Raw genomic sequence first — 12,545 nt, forward strand, 5'->3', positions numbered from 1 at the left:
GGATTTCAGTTCCACCTCTGCCATTGGCCTGCTGTGTCACTTTGAGCAAACTACTTAGCCTCTTTGGATCTCAGTTTCCTCATCTGTAAAATGGGAATGAAGCACCTCTCTCCCAACCTCTTTGATACCTTTGAGGACGTAACCTGTTTATAGCATGTCTATCCCAGTGCTTAGCACAGATCTTGGCCTAGAAAAAGAAAATACTATATTTATAATGTAGCAGGAAGTCCAGTGAATTTCTCTAAAGCAGTTTGGGCTTCATCTGAGAAAACAGCAACCTGTTCTGTTCAGAACCAGGCTTATTTTCAAAAGGAAACCTCCAGAGAGAAATTACATTTTTAATAATAGTAATTAAGAGCTTAATGTTTGCAGAGCCCTGTACTAAGCACTGGGAAAAGAATCCGCGGGTGGGAATCAGACCTTAGTTTCCACCATGCAGTTAATAACAATGATAATGTTGGTATTTGTTAAGCGCCTACTATGTGCAGAGCACTGTTGTAAGCGTTGGGGTAGATACAGGGTAACCAGGTTGTCCCACGTGAGGCTCACAGTTAATCCCCATTTTACAGATGAGGTAACTGAGGCACAGAGAAGTGAAGTGACTTGCCCAAAGTCACACAGCTGACAAGTCGCAGATCTGGGATTCGAACCCATGACCTCTGACTCCCAAGCCCGGGCTCTTTCCACTGAGCCATGCTGCTTCCCTCACTGCTCGCTCTAATAATAGGTAGCCACACATGCAGCTGTCAGATGACATTTCTGGCTTTTCCAACCCCATCTATGAACACCCTAGAGGGCCTTAGGGAGATCAGCTGAAGGGGGCAACCCCAAAACACCAATGCCACCCCGCTGTACCTGAAATTGGACAGACACCTAGACCAAGCAGAAGGCACAGTCTCTCAGGGGAAAAAAATCCCAAATGCCCACCTTGGACTGGAAAAGCAGTGTTGCCTACCAGATAGAGCATGGGTCTGGGACTCAAAAGGACCTAGGTTCAAATTATGGCTCTACCACTTGTCTGCTGTGTGACTTTGGGCAAGTCACTTCACTTCTCTGTCCCTCAGTTACCTCATGTGGAAAATGGAGATTAAGACTGTGACCCAATAAGACTGTGACCCAATGTGGGACATGGACTGTGTCCAACCTGCTTACTTCGTATCTACCCCAGCTCTTAATCCAGTGCTTGGCACACAGTTTTCAGTTTCTTATCCTCTCTCCTCTCCCACTCCATCCCGGGATGTACACTTCACTTCTAACAACAACTATGTCTCAGTGTCTCTCACCATTCCCATCTTACTCACATACTCCCTCCCTCTTCACATAATTACAGTATTATTTGATAGGTCCTTACTACTGCAGACAAGTGACAGAGATGGGATGAGAGAAACTGCATTGCCTAGTGGAAAGAGCATGAGCCTGGGCATTGGAAGGACCTGGGTCTGCGTACCTTGGGCAAGTCACTTAACTTCTCTGTCCCTCTATTTCCTCAACTGCAAAATGGAGATTAAATACATGTTCTCTCTCCTACTTAGACTGTAAACCCCATGTGGGACAGGAACTGCACACCACCTAATTAAGTTGACCCTACTCCCATGCTTAGAACATGTTTGTCGCATAGTAAATGCTTAAGAAATATCATTTAGAAAAGAAACAAAAAACCCTGAGGTCCTCTGATTCCCGGCCCATGTTCTTTCCACTAGATCATGACTTATATCTGGCAGACCACTTAGCCTCCCTATCTTCAAAGCTGTCTAAACCTAACACATCTGCTCCAGGAGACCTTCCCTTATTAACCTCCTCTCCATCCACTGATTTCCACCCTACTGCCACTTCAGCACTTCTGCATCACCCATTCCCTTGGATACTCACCACCCCTACCCTCTGCCAACCTCCATAGTATTTATGTACATATCGCTAAGGTTTTTTGATTCCCCATTGGTAATGTCCCGCTAGTGTCTGTGTCCCTGTTAGGGGGAATTAGAGGAGTTTGAATCTTGTTAAGAACAACCCAGCCCAAGGAATTATAGTCACTAAATAACCTTTGATCTTATTCCACTCAAATCCTTCCTGGAACCCTGCTAGGCTGTAAAGTCCTTGAGGTCAAAGGTCACTTCTATTAATACTACTGTACTCTAATCTCCCAAGGTACAATGCTCTGCACAGAGTAAATACTCAAATATTGATTGACTATTAATAGTACAACTAAAACAAGCAAGCTTCCCTTAGATTTGTGCTTGATGGTGGCAAGAAAAATAATATTTAAACCCATTTCTTTGGTTAACACACTTTTCTCAGTGCAGTAATACATTTCTCTAGAAATTATTTCAGCATGAGAAGATATTAAAAGCAAAATGATACTGTTCCACTGAATAACAAATCAAAAATGTCTTCGTTCTTATTGTGGCACATCATATCTTGTTTGCATGTTATAATATTCAACTGCACTTTATTGCTCAGCATCGGAAAAATGAATTGGACTGGGTACTGAACCTTAAAATATCTCAAGAAATAATATCAGAGGATTTCCAAGAATTAATTTCATTGTGCCTTCAAGTTAATGAGCCTGAAACAAAAATATATGATCCCATAAAAAAAGTATCTAAAATACATAATCTTTCCGATTGCTGGATTTATTTTACTCTTTTAATGGCTCTAATTTGTAATGTCAGCAGCTTCTCATTTGAGGTGAACTAGATCTACATCAAAGGATGCCTCTAATTTTATTTGTTTATCTCAAGAGGTCCTTGCTTGTTAAAAAGCTTCCTCCTTCCAAACATTAAGAAGCAAACTGAATTTTAATCAAATGTTTAAGGAGGATCAGTAAAGCTCTTTCTTGACTTTGTAATACCAATTAAGTTAAAAAAAAAACATGACTGGTCTTATATTGATTGATTGTATCAGCCAACTATCATGAATGTTTAAGGACCACCATTTGTAAAAGTTCCAATTTTATTCAGCATATGCTAAAAATACAATTTACATTTTAGGGAGTTAATGGATTCTGAATCCTCAACTTGTGTTTGGAATGAAAAACCAATAGAACAAAATAAGGAGGAAACAAAAATAAATCCTGCTTTGTGCAAATTAAAGCCTAGAAAAATCAATGTAGGGAATAAAGGACACGTTCAGAATACAAGTGACAATGCCAGGTAATCCAATCATGCTCTGGGTAATTTATTCAGCATTGTTTATATTAAAAAAATTTAAATTTGCATATTCTCCATCAGTAAATCCTAGCTTTCAGTCTTGTCATATGAGCGTTAGTACCAAAATGTAAAATCATTTCTATTAGTGCAAAACTGCAGAAAAATAAAACTTCAGCTGAACCACTCTTTCTTTTAATGATATTATCCGATAAGCTTCTTGCCTTATTTCAGTAGCTAATTACTTAGGATAAAAGTGTGATTTAGGACTGATCCTTGAAGCAAATACAAACATCACGACATACTTTTGAAAGGGTGTAAACTGGACCAGATTGGCTCTAAAATCATAATTTTGAACCTCCACTCTACTTCTATCATCTATTCTCCTAACTGACTCTGGTTAGTTCTGGCTTGTGTTTGGCTCAGAGGGGCTGCTTATTTGTTAAGAGTGTCTGGTCCATGTGAATTTTCCTAACAATAATCATTACTATTATTATGGTATTTTTTTTAGTGATTACTGTGTGTCAAGCACCATGCTAAATCCTGGGGTAAGATACAAGATAACTAGGTAGGACACAGTCTCTGTCTCACATAAGGCTCACAGTTCAAATAAAGATAACGTATGTAGTTCCCATTTTACAGATGAGGAAACAGTCTCCATTAAGTGACTGGATTAAGGTTACACAGCAGGTACATGGAGGAGCAGGGATTTGAACCCAGTCCAATGCTCAACTAAGCCATGCTGCTTCTGATACATCAGACACATTCTGTATCCCTCATGGGGCTTACAGTCTAAGAAGGAGATGGTTATTTTTTTCCTCAATTTAAATTTGAGGAAACCGAGCTACAGGAAGCCAAGTGACTCACTCAAGGTCACACAACCACTGAGTGGCAGAGATGAGACTAGAACCCAGGTTTAACGTTGATTTCTTTCCACTAGACCACACCGCTTCTTTGCAGTCAGTCAGGTTTTCCTGCTTATAAAATACATTAAATGGTAGAAGCATCCAAAAATTCCACATTTCTAGATGCTAGATGGCCCTTAGACATCAACTTTACTGGAAAACAATTGAAAAACTGATGGGGTATAAACTAGAACCACAGTATAATGTTGTAGCTCAGAAATGAAAACACACAAACTACATCTATGACCCCACATGGAAAATGCCCACCGAATGCAGAAGAAATCAAGAATCCCAATTGACATTAGGTGGTAATTCAGAATATGCTGATCATGCTGGTAATATTAACCACTCCATTCATAGTGTAAAGTGAAAGGAAAAGTATGAATAGCTTGAAAAGTGCAGATTTGAGTTTGCTCTCCTTCTTAAACTGTGAACTCCATGCAGGACAGGGACTGTGTCCAACCTAATTAAGTTGTACCTACTCGAGCTCTTAGAACAGTGTTTGGCATATAAGTGCTTAACAAATATCAGAAACAAACCTTGCTATGCCTCTGTATTAATTGCGACACCTAGATCAATAGTGCTGTCGAAAAGGGGGATGAGATGGGGAGAGGGAGTTTGGTGATTTAAACCATGAGGTGGGGGGGTGCCTCCTCCAGGTGGCTTTCCTTGATTGACTTTTCTTCTCCCAAAGTCACAGCCTCTTAACTCTCATCTCAGCACTTTCACAGCCCCTCTGCTCTGCTTCACTCACAGAGTCCCACGGCACTTTTGTGCAGATCGATTTACCTGCTCTCCTCAAAGCACTTCTTGTATTTATAAACAATTTTTTATCTGTCTCCCCCACGAGTTTTTAAATTCCTGGAGGGCATATATAGTGTCTACTTCTACTGTATTTTCTGCAGTACTTAGAATCCTCTGGATGCAGTAGCCGTTCAATAAGTACTATTGATCAACTGAAAGAAAATAAAGCAAGGTGCCCGTCACTGTGCAGTCTGAGGTCTCTTTCTTTATTGAGTTGCATGAGACATCCAACAGTGAGCGATTTCTCACCATCAGGAACCTGTTATTCTTTCTGTGGCTGCTGTTAAAGCAGTTACTGCAGTCTATCTCCTCCTGGACCACAACAGGAACACCTCCCAGCAGAATCAGAGCAGGAATTATACTTCTTTCCTTTTGATCAACAAACACCATAAATAAGATGTGTGACAGGTGCTTACTTTGTGCCAGGCACTGTAGTAAGCACTGGGGAGAGTACAAGGTAACTGGGTTTGATATGGTCCTTGCCCCAACTAGGGCTCACAGTCTTAATCCTCATTATATAGATGAGCTAACTGAGGCCTGGAGAAGTGAAGTGATTCACCCAAGGCAGACAAGTGGTGGGGCTGGGATTAGAATCCAGGTCCTCTGACTCCTAGGTCCATACTCTTTCTACTAGACTAACTATTCATTCAGTCATATTTATTGAGCGCTTACTGTGTGCAGAACACTGTACTAAGCACTTGGAAAGTACAATTCGGCAACAGATAGAGACAATCCCTTCCCAGCAACAGGCTCACAGTCTAGAAGGGGGAGAGAGAAAACAAAACAACTAGACAGACATCACTACCATCAAAATAGATAAATAGAACCATAGATAAATGCACAACTATGGATAACTAGACCATGCTGCTTCCCTTACTCCAACAAGGAGCAGATTTTCCTATTTCCCATTTTGTTCTTCTGGGTTGAGGCTTGAAAACATCTTTGAGGTCACTATCCCCCCAAGCTCTCCAGTGCTGTAGCATCCTCATCAAGATGACCACTCTTGGATCCATGGCTACTGAACCCTGAGCCATGCATGATGAGTAGCTTGTCGAGCCCGGAGTGGCGTTGTTACATCCAATGCAACATTTATTAAATCAATATTTACTAAGTTTGCACTCTGTGCCAGGCAGCAAGGCCTAATTGAAAGAGCACGGACTTGGGAGTCAGAGGACTTGGGCTCCATCCCAGCTCTGCCACTTGTCTGCTGTGTGATCTTGGGCAAGTCACTTCACTTCTCTGTGCCTCACTTACCTCATCTGTAAAATAAGGGTTAAAACTGTGAACCCCATGTGGGACAGGGACAGTGTCAAACTTGCTTTAGTTGTATCCACTCCAGCTTTTAGTACCGTGCCTGGCACATAGTGAGCACTAACAAATACCACAGTTATTATTATATAGTAATTACTTAAATGCCACAATAATAGTAATGATTATTTTTAGGAAAATTCAGATGGACACGGGACAGACGCTCTGGGCCTTTCTGGCCTTTCTCTGGCTCTGCGGGGCTTCTTATTTGCTCAGTAAACACTAAATAGTATTATCAAGGCTCTGCACTAAAGACAATGGAGAGTATACTGAAAGAAGTCCATCCAGTTCCATGAGAACCTAGAATATTTTGCTGGGAATCTCCAACCCCAGCTCCACCACTCCCTGGTTTAGAGCTTCTGTTTCCCCCTCTTGGGTCCCTCTCTAAACATGGGCCCTACTTCCAAATGAAGGACATGGAGACAGGAGTTAATGCTGAGGCTGAGGGGTTAAAAGTAGAATATCCAGCATTAAAGCATCTCCTGCTGTACTTGCACAAGACAGGTGATAGACAAGTTAAAATTTGACTGTCAGATATAAAATTGTCTGAAAGGTCAGTGTCATTTGAGTAGGAGCTGAAATCATTTTCCCTTTTCACTCTATAAAGCAAATTCAAGGGTTTCAAGATCCATTAAATGGCCCCAGCTAATTGTCAGTGCAAACTTTGGTGTCTTTGCCTATTTAAAATGTACTTTGGAGCAGCATAGTCCTGATTCTGAGTAAAGAAAATGCTTTGGCTGTAATTGCACTATGATGATTATGGTATTTGTTAAGCACTTATTATTTGCCAAGCACTTTTTCTAAGTGTTGGAGTAGATACAAGGGTATCAAGTTGGACTCAGTCCCTGTCCCACGTGGGACTTACAGTCTCACTCCCCATTTTACAGATGAGGTAACTGAGGTGCAGAGAAGTGAGGTGACTTGCCCAAGGTCATACAGCAGACAAGTGGCAGAGCTGGGATTAGAATCTAGTCCTTCTGACTTCCAACCCCGTGCTCTATCTACTAGGCCAAGAGCAGATATGCTGCTTTGCCAGTTAACATGTGCTATTTTTTCCTTCTTAAACAGTTTAAACAATGAAGCCTGTCTTTCTCTGAAGCCTAAGAAACAAGCACTCCAGGTTCACTAATTCTTTAATATTTTGTCATTATTGGACAACACGGCTCCCTATAAGATACTGTAATGGCTGTGACCTTTGTTAACAGTGGTGGAGCCCTGGAAAACTACAATTAACACCATAGGCAGAAAGTGTTGGTTTCCACTGTCAGTGTGCCATTCTACCTTTTAAGATATTGCAAGGTTGAAGTTCTGAGTTTTCTTAGGATGTCCTGGGGGTGGCCGGGAAAGCCAGGTGACATACTAATCCAGTCCCTTGGGGGGCTTCGTACACTTCCCAAATACCACCTAAAGGGCGGAAGGAAAATCCCCTGGTCTGCTAAGGCTGAGGAAAGAGTAAGCCACATGACCTGGCTTTACTCCTATATCTGGGAACAATCCCACACTCACAGGAACCTTCCTGAGGGTCCTCACTCCATATGGCACAGGTCAAACAGAATGAAGGAGACACCTAGGGCTACCTTAAGGTGTTGCCTTCCCTTCCCCGATTAATTCCTCTTTTCCGCTACTCCATCTCCCTTCTGCTCCACCTATGCATTTGATTTTGTACTCTTTAAGCACTTGATATTCACCACACTCTCAGCATTTACGTTCATATGCTTTTTTTACTTGAATGCCTGTGTCCCCCTCAACTCCTTGTGGGCAGGAAGCATGTCTACCAACTCTGTTGTTCTTCCCCAAGCACTTTGTACAGGGATTGTGTTCATCCACTCTGTACTCCCATCTCTCAGGGTCACACCTGGAGAGTTTTCAGTACCCTACCAGTCTCGACTAGAGGAGGGAGAGTCAAGCAGAGGTCTACCCATTCTGTTACTAGCTTGGCCAGTAGCTAGCGAGTGGAAGGCAATCTGCTACACGTCAAAAGTCCCCCGTACTGGGCAGCAACGGCATGGGAGATAGTTGAGGGGAGAGACCCAAGTTTACTGTGTGGAAGGAGGCAATGGTAAACCACGTCTGTATTTTTATGAAGAAAACTCTATGAATAAACTACCAGAACAATTGCAGATGGAGGTTAGGCGACCTGGGAGAGAGGGTAGGAGATGACTCATTCATTCATATTTATGGAGCACCTGTGTGCAGAGCACTGTAGGAAGCTCTTGAAAAGTACAATATAGCCATAAAGAGAGACAATTCCTGCCTAAAAGAGGCTTACAGTCTAGGGGATTCAAGAGCATAAGGCAAGACAAGACTCTGTAGTCTCCCAAGTGCTTAGTATAGTATTTATTGAGTGCTTACTATGTGCAGAGCACTGTATTAAGCTCTTGGAATGTACCACACAATAATTGCTCAATAAATGCCAGGGATTAATAGGAGGCATTTGTACCCTACAGCAGTCTGTCACCTGGGAAATAAATATCTTCAGAACTGCATTAAGCAGCCACACTGACTTGTCAGGCAGCTGACCTCTCTACTGATGTTTTAATAGGAAGGGGAACGAGATGAGGGTGAAGGGGTGGCTCTCTCCCTTTCCTCCCCCCAACATTACACCCACTTTAACCCCCAACCTCATCCAAATTTCAGGTGATCAGAACTTCTCTTGAGTTTCCTCTTTGCTTGTGAACAACATTTTCAAATCAGTTACATTTTTGAGTACTTCTTGTGTGCAAAACACTGTATTAAGCTTTTGGGGCAGTACTCAGAATTGACAGACATGTTCCCTGCCCACAGTAAGCTGACAGGTCACATATTGTACTGAGTTCTAGGTAGATAAGATGTAATCAGATCAGGCACTCCTTGTTCCACATAAGGCTCACAGTCTTGTGGTAAGGAGAACAGGAATTTAATCCCCATTTTTGCAGATGAGGAAATTGAAGCATAAAGCAGAGTCCCAGCATGGAAATAAAAGCCAGGATTATAATCTAGGAGCATTTTTGCTCATATTTCACTCTAAATATTTTCTAATGGTGATCAGGTAGATCTAGCTTCAGTCTCCTTGATGGGGGGAACTGCCTCACCACCACTGTAATGAACTGGGGCAAAATGCAACCAGGAGCCTCCAGTATGGGGACAAAAAGCCATGAAATGCAAGTAAAGAAGCAGTGTGGCCTAGTGGATACAGCACAGGCCTGGTAGGCGGAGGATCTGGGTTCTAATTCCAGCTCTGCCACTGCTATGACCTTGGGCAAGTCACAACTTCTCTATGCCTCAATTACCTTAACTGTCAATGGGGATTAAGACTGTGAGCCCCAAGTGCAACATGGACTGTGTCCAACCTGATTAGCACTTAGTACAGTGCCTGGCACATAGTAAGCCCTTAAATACCATAAAAAACCCACCGTATTTGTACTTGTGAATGGTTAGAATGTGTGCTTTTCTCGGTATACATCTTCAAATAACAGATGGCACAAAACCCAACACCCACTCAAAACATTTTTGTTTTATGCCTTTAAAATGGTGGCAGTTTATCAACTCAAGATATATAGGATTTGTGATAGAGAAAAGGATGCAGTAATAATGTTTGATAACATAGGAACAGAAAAGGTTTAAACACATGGATTTTCCTTACTTGAAAATTCCTCTGTAAAAGCACTCCTAGACTGAAAAAGCCATTTTTCCCCCTCTGTTAATAATGGTATTTTTAGCGTTGCTTACAGCTAATGTGCTTTGGGATCAGAGACTCAATAGCAATTTGAAATTAAGTGAACTTGATTTTTGTTATAAGCTATTACAGTAGAAACATGATACAGTCACAGTACATCAGTGGTATTTGTTGAGCGCTTACTGTGTACAAAGAGGTTGCAGGAGTACATGTAACAGAGTTGGGAGAAATATTTCCTATTTATAACAAGCTAGTACAACTGAGTAAATATCAGTAGAAATAGTGGTAGTATTTGAGTGGAGCACAGTCCCAGGTCTTTAGGAACTATATATAGTTGATCAGTTTGAAAACAACACTTAAAAGGTGGGACTGTCTCAATGTGAGAGTTATACTAAGAATTTCTTGAACATGGTGCCCAAAAGAATAGACTAGTCTACCTTTTCTGACCCCTGGTCATTTGGGATGAGATTTGCCCAGGCACCAGTAGTTAAGTAGGGAAGGATAAGGCCTACCACCAGGAGGACATGAGCTAGTTTTTTCCACAGTGGAGGTGATGGTTTCCCTGAGTCATCCACACTCTCTTCCTTAGATTCCTACGTCTAATGAAACACATTGCAAAATATCTGGTAGAAAAAATGGGAGTAGTCTGTCATCACAAAACACACTTAGACCCCCAAAACCAGCAGAGACCCTCACTTTCATAAGCCATCTTTGGGGGTCTTCTTGGGGGAATGAACAAAAGAAAAGGTAAATATACAACTCCTGCTTTCATTCATTCAATGGTATTTACCAAGCACTTACTATGTGCAAAGCACTGTCCTAAGCACTTGGGAGAATATAACAATAAGCAAGCATTTGCCCTGCCCACAACAAGCTTACAATCTAGAGGTACTTACAATCTATATTAACTGTAATATCTTAGTTCCTGAGAACTTGGATGCTACCTAGCTTGATCAACCAACTAACGGTGTTTATGGAGTCCGTACTCTGTGCAGAACACTATATTAAGAGTCTCAGAGTGGAGCTTACATCTAGTAGGGTAGACACTAAAACCCTTAAGAAGAAGATTAAACAAAAAATGCTGTCGGCGAATGGGATGTAGGGAATAACTAAGAGATCTGGGGGAAGGATCAAGTTCATAAATATGCAACTGAGGTTATGGGGAAGGAGAAGAGGATAGGGTGAGGAGATGAAAGGGTAGTCAAAGAAGGCTTTCTGGAGGAGATGTGATTTTAGTAGTAGGGCTTTGAAGTTGGGGAAAGTACTGGTGTACTGGATGTGAGGGCACGGGAATTGCAGGCCAAGAGTAAGAAGTCAAGAGCAAGAAAGGCGACGGTGAGGTAGAGTGAGTAAAAGGGGTAATCAGAGCGAGATTAGTGGCCTTGGTGATAGATAGGAAGAAGAATGCTGATTGCGTTTCTGCCAAGCCTACGGTGGGGAGTTTTTGCTTGATGTGGAGAGGGAAGGGCAACCACTGCAGAGTGAGGAGTGGGGATATAGGCACAGGACAATGTTTTAGAAAAATGAGGTTCAAAAATTCAGGTTCAAACATGACTTCTTGGGCACAGTGGCATGTGGTAGATTTTAAGCTCATTCAATTATACTTACTGAGTGCTTACTGTATACAGAGCACTGAACTGATCACTTCTGAAGCAGCAAAAACAGTCACATTGATCAATGAAATTTATTGAGAGCTATCTGTGTTCAAAGCACTGTACTAAGAGGTTGGGAGAGTACAACAGAGTGGGTTGTATATGCCACATACCTAAAAAAAGAAAACCATGCTTTCACAGTTTCCCCATAGCTGCCAGTAGTAGAAAAAGAAGAGTAGACCAGGAGAAACAACTTAAGTTCAAGTTTCCCTACAGATGATGGTTGCTGCTCCAACCCTATTTTTGCTCCCTACTAGCGCACCTTCCCTGTCCCCAGTTGCCCCAAAGAATAACAGGGCTGCACAGAAGCCGCCAAAGAAAGAATAATGAATGCACATTGAAATAAGGCACACTGGCAGTTATTCCTAGGGCACCAATGCCACATTTTCAGATTTCTAGTTGTACGGTAGGAAAAGTATGCCGACTTGACACCTCTGCCTGACACCACTCTGCCGAGATTGTCATCATATGCCGTCGAGTCGTTTCTGACCCATAGTGACACCACAGACATCTCTCCCATAACAGCCCGCTCTCCATCTGTGATCATTCTGGTAGTGTATCCATAGAGTTTTCTTGGTAAAAAAGAAAAAATATATAGAAGTGGTTTACCATTGCCACCTTCTGTGCAGTAAACTCGAGTCTTCACCTTCGACTCTCTCCCATGACGCTGCTACCCAGCCCAGGGGAGTTTTGACTTGTAGCAGATTTCCTTCCACTAGCTAGCCAATGGTCAAGCTAGGAATGGAATGGGTAGGCCTCTGCTTGACTCTCCCTTCCATACCCGAGGCTGGGAGAATACTGGAAGTCCTCCAGGTGCGACCCTGAGAGGGGGTGCTGAGATTAGGAACAAAGAATTCTATTGACACCACGACCCTTCCTTCTAGCTCCTTGGGCACCACTTCTCTAAAGAGAGAGCTGACTACATTTTGGAGGAGTGAGGTAAAAGCTCTAGAGATTAGAGGGATTTTAAGATTAAAGACTCAGAATTGAGGCGCTAGCATGGTCAAGTGTTCAGAGGCCAGACCTGGAAGAACTGACTGCCACATTTCTCAATATTAAGGTTAGGTTGCTTTTCAGA

General features: G+C 42.2%; 2 non-coding genes across 2 annotated transcripts; one reads left to right on the plus strand and one right to left on the minus strand.

Moving 5' to 3' along the window:
* Positions 1–7,997: 7,997 nt before the first annotated feature.
* On the plus strand, positions 7,998–8,135 carry LOC114811875. Its single transcript, XR_003759571.1, has one exon. It is a non-coding gene; the product is annotated as a small nucleolar RNA SNORA7 (small nucleolar RNA).
* A 4,025-nt stretch (positions 8,136–12,160) lies between these two features.
* Positions 12,161–12,298, minus strand: LOC114811677. Its single transcript, XR_003759373.1, has one exon. It is a non-coding gene; the product is annotated as a small nucleolar RNA SNORA7 (small nucleolar RNA).
* Positions 12,299–12,545: the final 247 nt, after the last annotated feature.

Source organism: Ornithorhynchus anatinus, chromosome 4 (assembly GCF_004115215.2).
Source record: "Ornithorhynchus anatinus isolate Pmale09 chromosome 4, mOrnAna1.pri.v4, whole genome shotgun sequence".
NCBI classification, from domain to species: domain Eukaryota; kingdom Metazoa; phylum Chordata; class Mammalia; order Monotremata; family Ornithorhynchidae; genus Ornithorhynchus; species Ornithorhynchus anatinus.